Genomic DNA, 15,365 nt, shown 5'->3' with positions numbered 1-15,365 from the left:
CTGTGCCGGCAACATGAGGACTCCACGTGTGCTGGGAGCCCGCTGCGAACCCTCCCAACGATGGGATACGGCAGACCCCCGTCACCGGCGCCGAGGGGTTGTCTACACTACAGCCGTACAGCGACGCGTAGATGCTTCCTACATCTGTTCGTGCAGTTAATCCGCCTCTCCAAGAGACAGTACCTAGGTCAACAGAAGAATTCATCCCTTGATCTAGGCACGCCTACACCGGGCGTTAGGTCAACCTAACAACAGTGCTCAGGACATGCAGTTTTTCACAGCCCTGAGCAACATAGCGAGGTTGAGTTAATTTTTAAGTGTAGACCAGCCCTAGTCCTGCCATTGGTTCCTTGTCCCCAGTTCCTTGGTTGTGGCCAATTTCACTTTAAAATGCATCAGTGTAAGATAGAATTTTTAGAAGTTTCCTCCAATGAGTGTGCTTGGATGTGATCAAAATTGCAATAACTAATTCGTTGATTAAATCAATACGGAGCTGAGTTGTGACTGACCGTGCGTGACCAAATAAGCGTTCTGTCACCCAAGCGACACATCCCCGCGACCGCCGGACAGTTCTGAAGGAGCTGGGACATGCCACCCTGCACCCGGAGCTTCGTTCTTGAGCAATATGCTGGCCCCTGTTCTGCCCCCACCCCACTTCCTTATTGCACATAGGGCTGGAAGAAGGAGCTGGGTTTTGTCCGGCTGCATGTGACAAAATGTGTCTCGGGTCACCCCGAGTGACTTAACCCTGTGGCCTTTATACTCTTCTACGGAGCTGAGACATAGAACTCCCTGGCACGAAGCTTCTTTGCGAAAATTTGTGGTCCTCTGTCACCCCCAAATACACATCCTTTAGTAGGGCAAGAGGAACGGCAGAGAGGGCGAAGCTGCAGATCCTATGTTTGCAGGTAGAGGGACTTGGTGATTGTTGTGTTTGTTTCAGCTGTTCTCTGGGAGGGTGGTGGGGCTGGGCTGGCAGTGGACCCCTGAGCTGCCAGGTGAGACGGGTCCATCAGTGTCTGAGTGAGGGCTTTGTCGCTGAAATCCGTGGGGCTTTGAGCGTCTGAGTGATTATTCCATCCCTGTTTTCAAGGGAGATGGGGAGGTTTCAGACTTAGTATTGCGGGTCTGCCAGATGAACAGAAGTGGCAAATGGGATGAGTTTTGGGCGGCGGTAGAGAGGGACTGTGGTTCCAGTTTTAGGTATGATTCTACACTAGTTAGCAGATATGGTTGGTTGTGCTGTGTTTTGCTTTTGCTGGAAGACAGCATAGATTTCTGGGGTATGAAGTGCGAGCTGGTTGCCAGACTGGAGGAGAAGATGTGTGATGTGGAAGGAAGCAGGAGTTGCAACATTGCGCAGCATCCGAGAAAACAGAGATTTCTTAGACAACTAGGTTACTAAATCATTGCCACAAAGGCCACAAAAGGAAAGGTAAGAATTGGAAAGAGTAGAAACCAAAGAAGCGGATTGGCAATTTGTGACCACGAGGGGAAAGAGACGCAGGAGGGATTCAAACAGGCTAAAAGTATCAAGATGTTTTCAGATACTCAGCAGGGCAACTACAGAAGAACCCGTCTCTGGAGGAATGGAACAGAAAGCTACAGGGGACATACCTGATAGGTGTCCTTGCAGTACGTAGTGTTTAGCATCAGGAGAGATTCTCCAACCATCCTCAGAATGCAAACAATCAGCAGCAACAGCTCCATAGTAAGAGTGGACAGAGAACTCAGCAAAGGCCACAAGGACAGTAGGACGATGTTCTGTCTCCCTGGAGTGAAGAAATGAGACGGAACCACAAGATTAGACCGGATTGGGAAATTCTCTGGTAATCTCCACTGATTATGTTACATATTGGAACCAATGACGTGGCATCACATGGAACTACACAGATTATAGAAGACCTCAGGCATCCTGGAACAAAGCAGAAGAAGAGGAATGGCCAACTGATCTTCTCAGATATCCTAACCAGTCATTGACCAAGAGAAGGCAGAAAATACTGGACGGGAACTGTTGGCTGCCTGACTGGTATGAAGCTGATGGTTTTGGTTTTATTTAACATTGGGCCACATTTCAGCAGGAGAGAGAGATCTACAAATGGGATGGCCCACATGTCCCAGGTAGGGGACTAACCTTCTTGGGCGGAGACTAGCTGGAGCATCTTGGAGGGCATTAACCCACCAACACAAGTGGAGGTCGCCCGGGAGGCAAATGAGGTACGAAACTCAAACTCAAGGCGTCATGAACAAATTGAACTGATGTGGCAAGAAAGGAAACGTTTCACGTACTTATTAACCAGTCCTGGGAGGGTAGGTGACAAGAGGAAGTCAAAATTCTCATCGTTTTTCTCGTCAATGTGTATTTCTGTAATTGGCATTACTGAAAGTGGAGGAGACCTTTCCCAGGATTGGTTATAATCTGTTAGGAGGGATTAAGGATTGAGTGGGCACTCCCACAGAGTGAGTTCCTGCTTACAGGCAGATGGGGGGCTGCTATGGGGGAGTTTGATTTAGGAGACATACCTTGGAGGTATCATGCAGCCAGTAATAAAATGTCATTCCAGTTATTAAAAATTATAGGTGATAATTTGCTAACATAGAAGGTGTTGCACCCAACACAAGGTAACTCTATTTTGGTCCTCGTTATGACAGATAAAGATGAATTAATCACTGGATTGGAGGTTGCCTAGGAACCAGTGACCATCACCGGATTACATTCAACATGGCCTAGCATACTTGGTGTGACTCTGCTATAATTGCTGTGAAAATAGCCCAGCCGGATTTGGCTTCTTTCCACGCATGTTGTGGGTTTACTACCAAAGAAATCACAAATTAAAAACGGAGGTAAAGTATTTGTCAGACCAGAAACACCGGCTTCCGTCTGGAAATGGCATCTCCTCATCTCTTCATAACACAACATCCCAGGGATGTGTGCCTGGGGTTCGCCCAGGATGTGTTTTGTCACATACAGCCTGTCAAAACCCAGCTCCTTACGGTGTGATACGGAAGTGTGGTGTGACACAGGACAGCATGCCGGGCAGGTACAAATCTTCATGCCAGTGAATGGTTGGTCCCGGCTCTTTCACAGCAGTCTGACAAAACTCCCCCCGGAGTAACGCCCAAGCTCCGACGAGGTGACACCACCTACGATGCTCTGACCCCTACAGAGGCAGCTGCAGAAAGTTAATTTCCCAAGGGGAATAAAGCTCCATTGCTGGCCCCCGGTGCTCCCAGTTTTGGGGCAGCCAATAGCCAACTGGGCAATGACTTAGTCTCAGGTTGCGTTTCTAGGCTGTTTTATTTATTTATACAATAAAATGATTAATGATTGTTGCCTCTTTTTCCGACACCACCTGTCAACCCAGAGCAGAGCAGTAGCGGATGGTCAAGGCCTTGCAGGTCATCTTCCCAGTGGAGGAGAAATCAGTGAGTCTGGTCCTATTCTAAGTGCATCTTGTTTACCTACGTTGTATACACCTGTCCAGGAGCAGAGGTGGGCAAACAGCAGGCAAGGATTCTTTTGTCCAGGAATCTCAGCCTTCCAGGTGACAGTTACTTCGCCTCATAAATTGACTCCAGTTTGAGTCCAAGGCAGAAGACAAACACTCCCACTGAATCCAGTCCCCAGAATCTTTTATAACCCAAATCAGCAACACGAGCATTTCTTCAGAGACTAAACACGCACACTAGAGTCTGCGCTACAGCGTTAGGGCGACACAAGGCAGTTTACATCCACCTAGCTATGGAAGCATCTACACTTGCATTTCGCTTTCGCCAACGTCACCGCCCAGCTGCGCCGACTTAATAACTTCCCCTCCCCGAGCGGCGCAGAGTCGGTCGACGCAGTGTCAGTGCAGACATGGCGTTGTTTATGTCGACTGCCACTGGCATTTTCAGAGCCTTCCCACAATGCCCCACATGGACGGCACAGTCAATCAGACAAGCGGTCATGGTGAGGACACTCACCGCTGACACAAGGAGTGAAGCGTAGACGCGCACTAAATTAGGTCGACTTAATTTTGTAGTGTAGACATGGCCTAAGAGGGAGAACTTGGAAAACTGTAACAGTGTTACCTGGTGACACCCCCCATTGTATTATAAGAATTGTAATACATTACGGCTAGGGCCTACCAAATTCAAGGCCATGAAAAAATGCGTCCCGGACCGTGAAATCTGTAGCGTATAGGGTAAAAGCACACACAAGACCAGATTTCACGGAGGAGACCAGCATTTCTCAAATTGGGGCGGCAAGGTTATTTTAGGGGGGTGGCAGTATTGCCACTCTTACGTCTGAGCTGCCTTCAGAGCTGGGCAGCCAGAGAGTGGCAGCTGCTGACCGAGGGCCCAGCTCCGAGGCAGCAGCGCAGAAGTAAGGGTGACAATACCATACCAGGCCATCCTTCTGCGCTGCTGCTGGCGGCGGCGCTGCCTTCAGAACTGGGCTCCCGGCCAGCAGCCACCGCTCTCCGGCCGCCCAGCTCTGAAGGCAGCGGCGCCGTCAGCAGCAGCGCAGAAGTAAGAGTAGCAGTACCGCAACCCCCCCTCTAAAATAACCTTGCAACCCCCCCCCCCTCCCAACTCCTTTTTGGGTCAGGACGTCTACAATTACAACACCGTGAAATTTCAGATTGAAATAGCTGCAATCATGACATTTACGATTTTTTTTAATCCTCTGACCGTGAAATTGACCAAAATGGACCATGAATTTGGTAGGGCCCTAATTATAGCATGGCTCTGTCTAGAGGTTTAAAGGGCCACCTAAAAATGACAGGAACCCTGTCACGGAGCCGCATGCTCGGTGCTACGCCCCTGTTTGAAATGAAGGTTAAAGCATCAACCCTTCTGGTTAGCCCAGAGCAATTCACCAGCTAAAGCTGGAGAGCGCTCCGCTCCCAGGCACCGTGTTTCTCTCTGATCTCCTTCATCAGTTCGCAGGTGAGAGAGCTCCCAGAAGAGCACCCACACTCCCTTCGTTCTCAAGGGCGGCTCTCCGCTGAGCTGCCCTGCCGAGAGTGTGGATCCACGACGCACTGGAGCTGGTGTGGTCTCTCTGGACCCCTTGTTGATCCGGGTCGGTTTCAGCCAGTTCCTTAATGACTCTGTTCATTCCACCTGGACAGGGAGGTGACCCACGCACCTGTGTCTGCCCCAGAGCAAACGTCATCCTTTCCTCCCCACTGGGTAGCAATGCAAAGTATAGGGGGCAACTGAGAATATAGGAACGGCCATACTGGGTCAGACCAAAGGTCCATCTAGCCCAGTATCCTGTCTACTGACAGTGGCCAATGCCAGGTGCCCAGAGGAAATGAACAGAACAGGGAATCATCAAGTGTTGCCCATTCCCAGCTTCTGGCAAACAGAGGCTAGGGACACCATCCCTGCCCATCCTGGCTAATAGCCATTGATGGGCCTATCCCCCATGAATTTATCTAATTCTTTTTTTAACCCTGTTATAGTCTTGGACTCACAAGATCCTGTGGCAAGGAGTTCCACAGGTTGACTGCATGTTGTATGAAGAAATACTTCCTTTTGTTTGTTTTAAACCTGCTGCCCATTCATTTCATTTGCTGACTCCTAGTTCTTGTTTTATGAGAGGGAGTAAATAACACTTCCTTATTTATTTTCTCCACACCAGTCATGATTTCATAAACCTCTGTCATATCCCCTGTGATAGGCCACACCCCTAGGGTTAGGGCAGCGTGGCCTATCGGTCACAGTCTACAAACAGCCCTTTGGTGCACAGCCGCGTGGCCTAGCGGCCAGAGTCTATCGAGCCACCCTTCGGTGCAGGGCACCGTGGCCTAGCGGCCAGAGTCTATAAAGTTGGGGCACCCACAAAGAGGTGTGGTGACCCCGGTGAAGGGGCCTGGGCCCACCCGACTCCACTGGGCCCCAACCCAGGGCCCTAACAGTGGCATAGCGGCTTGCCGCTGGCTCAGTGGGGGGTCCTACCGAAACACACTGAGGTTTCCCGGGCAGGGGGGTACCACTCCATCACCCTCCCTGGGTCCCTTCCTACCAGAGTCTGTGCTGGTGTTTCCCAGGCGATGTCGGGTTCTCTGTGTTCAGCGGGGCCGGTCGTCTCCGGGGGCTCCTCCCATCGCCGGGGGGCGGGCAGGCTGCGAAAGGCTTCGATTCCTGGTGCAGTCAATGGCTGTGGCTGGCCCTCCACAGGAGCATCCCAGGCAGGTCCTTCCACTGCAACCTCCCACCCGGAATGAGCTGGGCTCCCTCCCTTTATACTGCTAAAGCACTTGGAGCATGCCCAGTCTCGCCAGGGAGGCGGGACTTCCGCTGTCCATCATATGGGCTTAACCCTGTCCGGGCTAGTGTGGGGTAAGCAGACCCCGTCAAATCCCCCCTTAGTCGTCTCTTTTCCAAGCTGAAAAGCCCCAGTCTTATTACTCCCTCCTCATACGGCAGCCGTTCCAGACCCCTAACCATTTTTGTTGCCCTTTTCTGAACCTTTTCCAATTCCAAGATATCTGTTTGGAGATGGGGCGACCACATCTGCACGCAGCATTCAAGATGTGGGCGTTGCCACGGATTTATATAGAGGCCGCATGATATTTTCTGTCTGATTATCTGTCCCTTTCTTAATGATTCCCAAATTCCGTTCGCTTTTTTGACGGCCACTGCACATTGAGTGGATGTTTTCAGAGAACTCTCCACAGTGACTCCACGATCTCTTTCTTGAGTGGTAACAGCTCATTTAAATTCCATCATTTCATATGCACAGTTGGGATGATGGTTTCCAATGGGCATTACTTTGCATTTATCAGCACTGAATTTCATCCTCCATTTTGTTGCCTAGTCACCCAGTTTTGCAAGATCCTTTCGCAATCTGCCTGGGACTTAACTGTCTTGAGTAGTTTTGTATCAGCTGCAAATTTTGCCACCTCACTGTTTATCCCTTTTCCCAGATCATTTGTGACTATGTTCCTCATTATATTTTTACACTTCCTTTGCTAGAGTTCATCGCTCCTTTCTCTTTTCCCCTCTAGGATTTAACTTCCACTATTTAAAGGAGGCCTTTCTGCCTCTCGCTGATTCTTTTACTTTGTTGTTTAGCCAGGGTGGCTCTTTTTCGGTTCTCTTACAATGTTTTTTTAATTCGGGGGATACATTTAAGTTGAGCCTCTGTTATGGTGTCTTTAGAAAGTTTCCACGCAGCTTGCAGGGATTTCATGTTTGGCGCTGAACCTTTCAATTTCTGTTTCACTAACCTCCTCATTTTTGTGTAGTTCCCTGTGAAATTAAATGCCACCATGTTGGGCTGCTGGGGTGTTTTCCTGCCACAGGGATGTTACATGTAATTATATTCTGGTCACTATTACCAAGCGGTCCAGCTAGATTCACCTCTTGGACCAGACCCTGGGCTTCATCTAGGACTAAATCAAGAATTGCCAGGACTAGCTGCTCCAAGAAGGAGTCATTTAAGGTGTCAAGAAACGTTATCTTTGCATCCCATCCTGAGGTGATAGGTACCCAGTCAATATGTGGATAGTTGCAATCCCTCATTATTATTGAGGTTTTTATTTGAATTGTTTCTCTGACCTCTCTGAGCATTTCACAGGCACTATCACCATCCTGGTCGGGTGGTCGGTAATATAGCCCTGTTGCTATATTCTTATTATTGGAGCATGGAATTACTATTCCTAGAGTTTCCATGGTACAGTTTGGGTCATTTAAGGTTTTTACTTCATGTGATTCTACGCTTTCTTTCACATCGAGTGCCACTCCCCCACCAGCACGACCTGTTCCTTCCTTCTGATGTATTTTGTACCCTGGTATTACTGTGTCCCATTGATTAGCCTCATTCCACCAAGCCTCTGGGATGCCTATTATATCGATATCTTATATCTAATACGAGGCACTCTAGTTCACCCATCTTATTATTTAGGCTTCTAGCATTGGGATAGAAGCACTTTAAAAACTTGTCACTTTTTAGCTCTCTGAGGCACACACAGAATTTATAAAAATATTACAGAAAATTCCCACTTGGTCACACCTGCCCCAGTGAGTTCACAACACAATCCTGCGTATTAAACGGTGGTCAATGACAAACAGGGGCCCAACTCACCCACGCCGGCAGAACAGGAGGCTGCGTCCCAAAGACGCCCCCTGCACGTTACCCCACCTTGGGGGGAGGGGTTCCTCCCCACACTGTGGAAAAGGCCAGAGTATCCACCCTATACTGATCCTGTGTGATCCATGAGTGGCCAGAGCCTCTGCCACATGGGGCCAGATTCTCAGCGGGGGTAAATCAGGGGTGCACAGAAGCGACCCTGATTTACACCACCTGGGGATCTCATCTAACCCCATATCTGATCCTGCGCTGGCATAGATAAATGGTATAGTCGAGTGCCTGGCCGCAATTTGGTTCATTATCTCGTTATGCAATATACTCCAGAGACCAAATAACCAATGTCAGGCACTTTTATTAATGTGCTACAGGAAAAAGGTTCTCTAAGATAGCAGGCTCCCGCGCAGCCAGTGTTCCATTCGCCTTAGGCAGAAGGGGTGCGCTCCAGGTTGCACATTTCATCTGGTATTATTGATACGATCTACCGAGTTACACGTCTCTTTGCACTAAAATCCAACCCGTTGCCCCAGCTCCGTACTTTGGTGCTCTGTTGCTTCCCAAGTGCAGAGCCGTGAAGGGACTTCCTGAGCTTGTACCATGAGAGAGAATGACAGTGTCTCGAGTGCTGACAAGTTTCCTGTCCGCTTGCACCAACTGCTGATTTCAGCCAATGCCGGGTGTGATGAACAGGATCGAGGAAGAGGTCAGTACTATATTTGTGCTTAGTATTGTTGGTGTTTCATGCATACCGATATAGAACTATGGTGTGGATCATACCTGTTATTAATATGATATAGATTTATATGCTAGGTAGCCTATATTAGTCAACACTGGGCATTTTGGCAGATCAGCTCCATTGACGGTAGCTAATGGCGTAGGAAGAGAGCCTGAGATATAAGCCCATTTCACAGAGGTCTGGTATGAGGCCTGAGCTGAAGTCATGGGCAAGCGTAGCTGATATAAAGCAAAGTTAGCAAACATCAGGCATTCACGCAAACACATTCCGGAAGAGGGATACCAGACCATCCCGACACCGAGTGGTACCAGACCATCCCAATATCAAGGATGGTACAAAAACATTCCTCAAGGATAACAGGAACACGCTGACCCCTCCTAAAAGATATGATCAGGATCACAGCGTGATGAATAAAGAGGTTTGGATCGAACCAACGTGTACAAGGAGAAGGCTGATAACTAGCCACGCCAGGGGGCAGTAACTAACGATGTCAGAGGAGCAGTACATAACTTGTTTGCATCAGTGTATAAAGAGGTACCCCTGAGAGGTGTCCTGGTCCAGCCGAGGGGGAAATGGAAAGTCCCAGCATTCACTGAGCTGCATCCATTGTCATATACTAAGATATACCCTTGTAGAGTGTGCCAGGTGCTTTGTCGACAATAAACCTGGCCTGGTGCCTTCATTCCTTAACGGATCTTGTGGTCATTGGGCAGTTCACTCGCAGTCTACCGTGCCGGCTGTCTGGGCAGAGCTGGGGGCAGCACACAGGGAGAACACACACACGCAGCCGAACATCTGACCACAGCCACTACCAGCTGCCTGCTCTATTGAAGTGGCACAAGTCTCCCGCCCGCATTCCTTTCCTCCCTCGCGCATGTCACCAGCTGAGGGATCAAATTAAAAGTCTTGTTCTGTTTCATCTGCAGAGTGCACTCAATGCATCCTAGCGTCTCAACAAGCAAAGACCCCAAAGAGTTCGCATCCTAAATACCCTGCGGCATGGCACTCCAGTGAGGCATGTGGTCGCACGAATTCCCCTGCTTTGAAACGGCAGGGCTCCTAGGCTGTCGGCCTAACACACGTATTTCAGAGGCCTCTATCACCTTGGGGTTTTATCCCTGACACCCCTTACCATGCCTCCGGAGAGATACAGGGGCAGGCAGCCTGTAATTGATTCCAAGCACATTCATGACAATAGCTTGAGCCCTGGGCGCATGCAGCCACCTCTGGGGTGGAGGGCAGGAGGGAAAGTGTCCACCGGTCACCAGAGCAAACCCCTTGTTTCTGGAGAACACCTTGCCATTGTCAACGCCTCTGCAGTGCAGACAAGGACCTGGAGCGCTGTGCTTTTTCCTGAAAGACACCCACCCCACACACACAGAGCCCATAGCACACAGGGCCTGGGGAGGGGAGGAAGAGCGGAGGACCAGCGATTCCTCAGGCTTTTCGAAAGAGCTCAGCTCCCCTTTAGGGTGACCAGACAGCAAGTGTGAAAAATCGGGACAGAGGGTGGGGGGTAATAGGAGCCTATATAAGAAAAAGCACCAAATATCGGGACTGTCCCTATAAAATCGGGACATCTGGTCACCCTACTCCCCTTACTCAATGCAGGCCTCCTCTGCACCCCCACCCCCTGAACATCGAGGGGGGGCTTTCCACGAGCCGCTGCTGTTCCCAAAAGGATCCAGACAGTGTGGGTGGAGGATGGGGTGGGTGCCAGGCCTCTGAGGTTAAAATCAGCTGCTTGCCGCTGGTTTGAATCCTCGTTCGCAGCTGACGGACCAGAAGAGGCAAAGGGCATTTCATCAGGAGCAACAGCCACCCACTGCTGCTGGACAAGGGACATCTTTGTGCTGAGCCAGCGGGAGGCGCCGACGGCGCACAATGTGGGGGACTGTTTCCTGGGCAGATGGCTTGCGTCTCGAATGGGCCGCTTGCATCATGGCCCTTGACTCGGGCCCAGAGCCCCGATGGTGCTGCTCTGGTGCCTGGTCTGAGAGCAGCTTGGCTTGGTGCCCTGTGCAGGAGGATCACAGTAGGATTAAACTGCAGATCTCGCAGTCCAGGCTAGTTACTGGGAAATACAGACTCCTCGCCAACGCCTGGGAGTTCATACCATTAGGCCCTGTGACACTGGAGCCCGCTCCTGGCACAGGGAGAAGGGAATGGAATTGAGGACGGGGGGGGTGGGGGCTGTCATTCATACTCCTGGAAATTAACTGCATGTATTATAGAATCACAGAATATCAGGGTTGGAAGGGACCTCAGGAGGGATCTAGTCCAACTCCCTGCTCAAAGCAGGACCAATCCCCAAGTAAATCATCCCAGCCAGGGCTTTGTCAAGCGGGGCCTTAAAAACCCCTAAGGATGGAGATTCCACCACCTCCCTAGGGAACCCATTCCAGTGCTTCACCACCCTCCTAGGGAAATAGTGTTTCCTAATATCCAACCTAGACCTCCCCCACTGCAACTTGAGACCATTGCTCCTTGTTCTGTCATCTGCCACCACTGAGAACAGCCGAGCTCCATCCTCTTTGGAACCCCCCTTCAGGGAGTTGAAGGCTGCTATCAAATCCCCCCTCACTCTTCTCTTCTGCAGACTAAACAATCCCAGTTCCCTCAGCCTCTCCTCGTAAGTCATGTGCTCCAGCCCCCTGATCATTTTTGTTGCCCTCCGCTGGACTCGCTCCAATTTGTTCACATCCCTTCTGTAGCGGGGGGCCCAAAACTGGACGCAATACTCCAGGTGTGGCCTCACCAGTGCTGAATAGAGGGGGAATAATCAGTCCCCTCAATATGCTGGCAATGCTCCTACTAATACAACCCAATATGCCGTTGGCCTTCTTGGCAACAAGGGCCCACTGCTGACTCATATCCAGCTTCTTGTCCACTGTAACCCCTAGGTCCATTTCTGCAGAACTGCTGCCTAGCCACTCGGTCCCCAGCCTGTACCGGTGCCTGGGATTCTTCCTTCCTGAGTGCAGGACTCTGCACTTGTCCTTGTTGAACCTCATCCGATTTCTTTTGGCCCAATCCTCCAATTTGTTTAGGTCCCTCTGGACTCTATCCCAGCCCTCCAGCGTATCTACCTCTCCCCACAGCTTAGTGTCATCTGAGAACTTGCTGAGGGTGCAATCCATCCCATCATCCAGATCATTAATAAACATGTTGAACAAAACCGGCCCCAGGACCGACCCTTGGGACACTCCTCTTGATACCGGCTGCCAACTAGACATCGAGCTGTTGATCACAACCCGTTGAGCCTGAAAATCCAGCCAGCTTTCTATCCACCTCATAGTATTATCAGCCTCAGTATTCTAGCTCTGCCACGGCTCGGCCTACTGTTACCTCCGCCACTGAGCTTGGCAAGTCACTGCGCCATCCCATGCCTCAGTTTCCCTGCAAGTGAGTGGCCTCCTCCCCAAGTGCCCCTTCGTGGCCTTGTTCTCACCATGCCCCAAGTTTCCTGCTCCATCCTCTCCTGTCCCTCAGTCAGGACGTCCACCCCAGCCCTTCCTTCTGGGGTGTAGCCGTCTCTCTGTTCCTAGGGTCCAGCTGTCCATCACAGAGACATCAGCGGGTGTGACGATGCGGTTCTGGCGGGACCCAACTGAGAGAGCCAATTCAGGACCAATTGCTCAAACAGGGCAGTCACAGCTCTAGGCTGGGGGTTTTTCCACCTCTAAGACAAACCAAACCAGCCAGACAAAAAGGACTTCGGTTTCACCCCACTGACTAACCACAAGTCACAAGCAATTTCCTTAGACACTCCAGTCTCCCAGTATCACCACCAGTCCCACTCGTCCTGGGGATGAATGGTTATAAAAACCAACACCCCAATAAAAGAAAAAGGTTCTCTCGATTCCAAAGGACCAAGCCCCAGACCCAGGTCAATATACACATCAGATCTTACCCACAAATCACGCTGTTGCCAATCCTTTAGAATCTAAAATCTAAAGGTTTATTCATAAAGGGAAAAAGGTAGAGATGAGAGCTAGAATTGGTTAAATGGAATCAATTACATACAGTGATGGCAAAGTTCTTAGTTCAGGCTTGCAGCAGTGATGGAATAAACTGCAGGTTCAAATCAAGTCTCTGGAACATCCCCCGCTGGGATGGGTCATCAGTCCCTTGTGTAGAGCTTCAGCTTGTAGCAAAGTCCCTCCAGAGGTAAGAAGCAGGATTGAAGACAAGATGGAGATGAGGCATCAGCCTTTTATAGACTTTTCCAGGTGTAACAACCTCTTTGTCCTTACTGTGGAAAATTACAGCAAAATGGAGTCTGCAGTCACATGGGCAAGTCCCTGCATACTTTGTTGAGTTACAAGGCGTATCTGCCTCCTCTCCATGGGTCAATTGTGTAGCTGATGGTCCTCAATGGGCCATCAAGCAGGCTAGTCAGAGCTGACACCAACTTGTATGGGATGTCTCCCAGAAGTACAGACAGTACAGAGCCAATACTTATAACTTTAACTACAAAATGATACATACATACAGACAGCATAATCATAACCAGCAACCCATAACCTGGTCTTAGACACCTTATATGACCCCCTTTACCTAAGATTTGGTGCCACTACAGGACCTTGGTTGCAAACCATGTTCTATATGGTCCCAGTTTATATCAATAACGTCACAGCGGGTAGCTCCCTCTTTCTTTAGCAGGGTCCAAATCCTTACAACCAGAACATCCCTTCCCTCGTCAGCGACGAGGTATAACAGATCCTTTACTAGGAGGTATAGGGACAGGGACAGGAATTCTAAATTCAGTAGATCTGGAAGCATTGAAAAATAAGACCAGCGTGGTAGAAGGACTGCATCATACTATTGCACGGGGGCAAGCGCACCAGATTGCTGAATTGATACAAACTGCGGTAGATACTGGGATGAACTTCCAAGGGCATACTTGGGCACATGTTAACCAGATATTCTGGGCTCGATACAGCATCATGAGAGACATAGCAAACAAAATGGCGTTAGCCTTGTGGTGTTCTGAACAACTATTAGCTATTATGCCGACAGACCGGGAGATGGATTGGGTAGGAGCTAAAGATATGACAGACTTAATTCCTCTGCTGACAAAACATGAACCATAATCGTTTCCCTCCCTCTGTTTCTGGAGGGTACAAGGCCCTGGAATCTAATGTATACACATCGACCCTCGCAGGGCACATCACTGCACACCCTTGGTGTGATATTTTTAGAGGATGGGCCTAGATCCGTCTTGGTCTTCAGCTTTCAAAATTACATTACACCCAATAGTTGTTTTCTTTATTCTGGTCAATGTAAAGTCCGTTGCAATGTGTGGTTGGATGAAAAGGCTGGATTTTAAGTTGAAACCACAAGCTCGCACTGTTTCGCAATATATCGCCTTGAAACAAGGACATAAAGTGTGACCCATTCCCTACCTCTGGATTGAAGGGTCTAAGGGGTACAATGTGGAGCTGAAGAATGAAATTGTTTCTTTTCTTTAATTACTATTATAATTAAGGCTTTATTCATACGACTTTATCGTGTATCAAATGAACAAACAGAATGTCACCGTTTGAACATTGTAACCCGTTTACTGTTTGCATCCCAACATTGTAAATTGTTCCTTACGCTTGTTTTAATAAGACTCCATCTTGTAACTAAAACCCCATTTTGAAATGTTGACTCCATTTTGCAAAACCCTGCTCTCACCTTATTAACTTAGTTCAGGTGTGTGTGTGAAGTGTGCACGGATAATGGAATCAACCTCCCGCCCCAGCCCAAAGTGAAGTGCGAACACCAACGGCTGAAGATGCAGACAACAGCCCTGACAAAGTGAGAAGGGTCCATCCCAAAAGAAAAGAACAAAGGTGCAATTGAAACAAGATCCAAGTCAGGTCTGAGGCTGAAAGTCGCGTCTGCAACTGACGGGTGATCGATCCCACAGTACCCAGAGGCAGCGTGGCACAGCAAGACCCATAGACTCTTGTTCAAACTAAAGCCTACAAAAAGGTTGGGTGTGATGGAAGACTTTGGGTAAAGCTCTGCTGCCAACATTGAAGGGCATCTGTGCGCGCCTGACAGAGACCCGGCCCTTCCTCGTGCCCGGCTTTCCTGGCCAGTTAGCCACCACGAGCTACGAACCCAAGCTGAGAAATCAAGCCACAGACTCAAGCTACGTTCAGGACTGGTAACTATCGAGCAGCTGCAGAACATTTGATGTGGGTGGGTGGGTATGAGCTATTGATCATAAATCAAACTGTGTTCTCATAATAAACGTAGCCTATTGCCTTGTCCCCTGAAACAATCCCGTATAGTTTTATCTGTATAACAATTTCAGGGCAGCAGGGAGTCTGGTCTCGATGGAGGTATTTAGGTGGCACCGTGGTACACGGACGAAAGTCCCACCCCGTTTAAAAGCCGTGCTTCTCTGCATTTCTCGCCCAGCTTTTCCCTGCCCGTGAATTACCCATAACCTCAAGCACTGTCCATAGACAAAATGGGTTAACCCGAGCAGGGCCGGCTCCAGGGTTTTTGCCGCCCCAAGCCGCGATCGCGATCAGCGGCACTTCG

The sequence above is a fragment of the Mauremys mutica genome, chromosome 20 (assembly GCF_020497125.1).
Source record: "Mauremys mutica isolate MM-2020 ecotype Southern chromosome 20, ASM2049712v1, whole genome shotgun sequence".
NCBI lineage: Eukaryota > Metazoa > Chordata > Testudines > Geoemydidae > Mauremys > Mauremys mutica.
The sequence above is the reverse complement of the archived record's forward strand: the minus strand, read 5'-3'. Positions refer to the sequence as shown.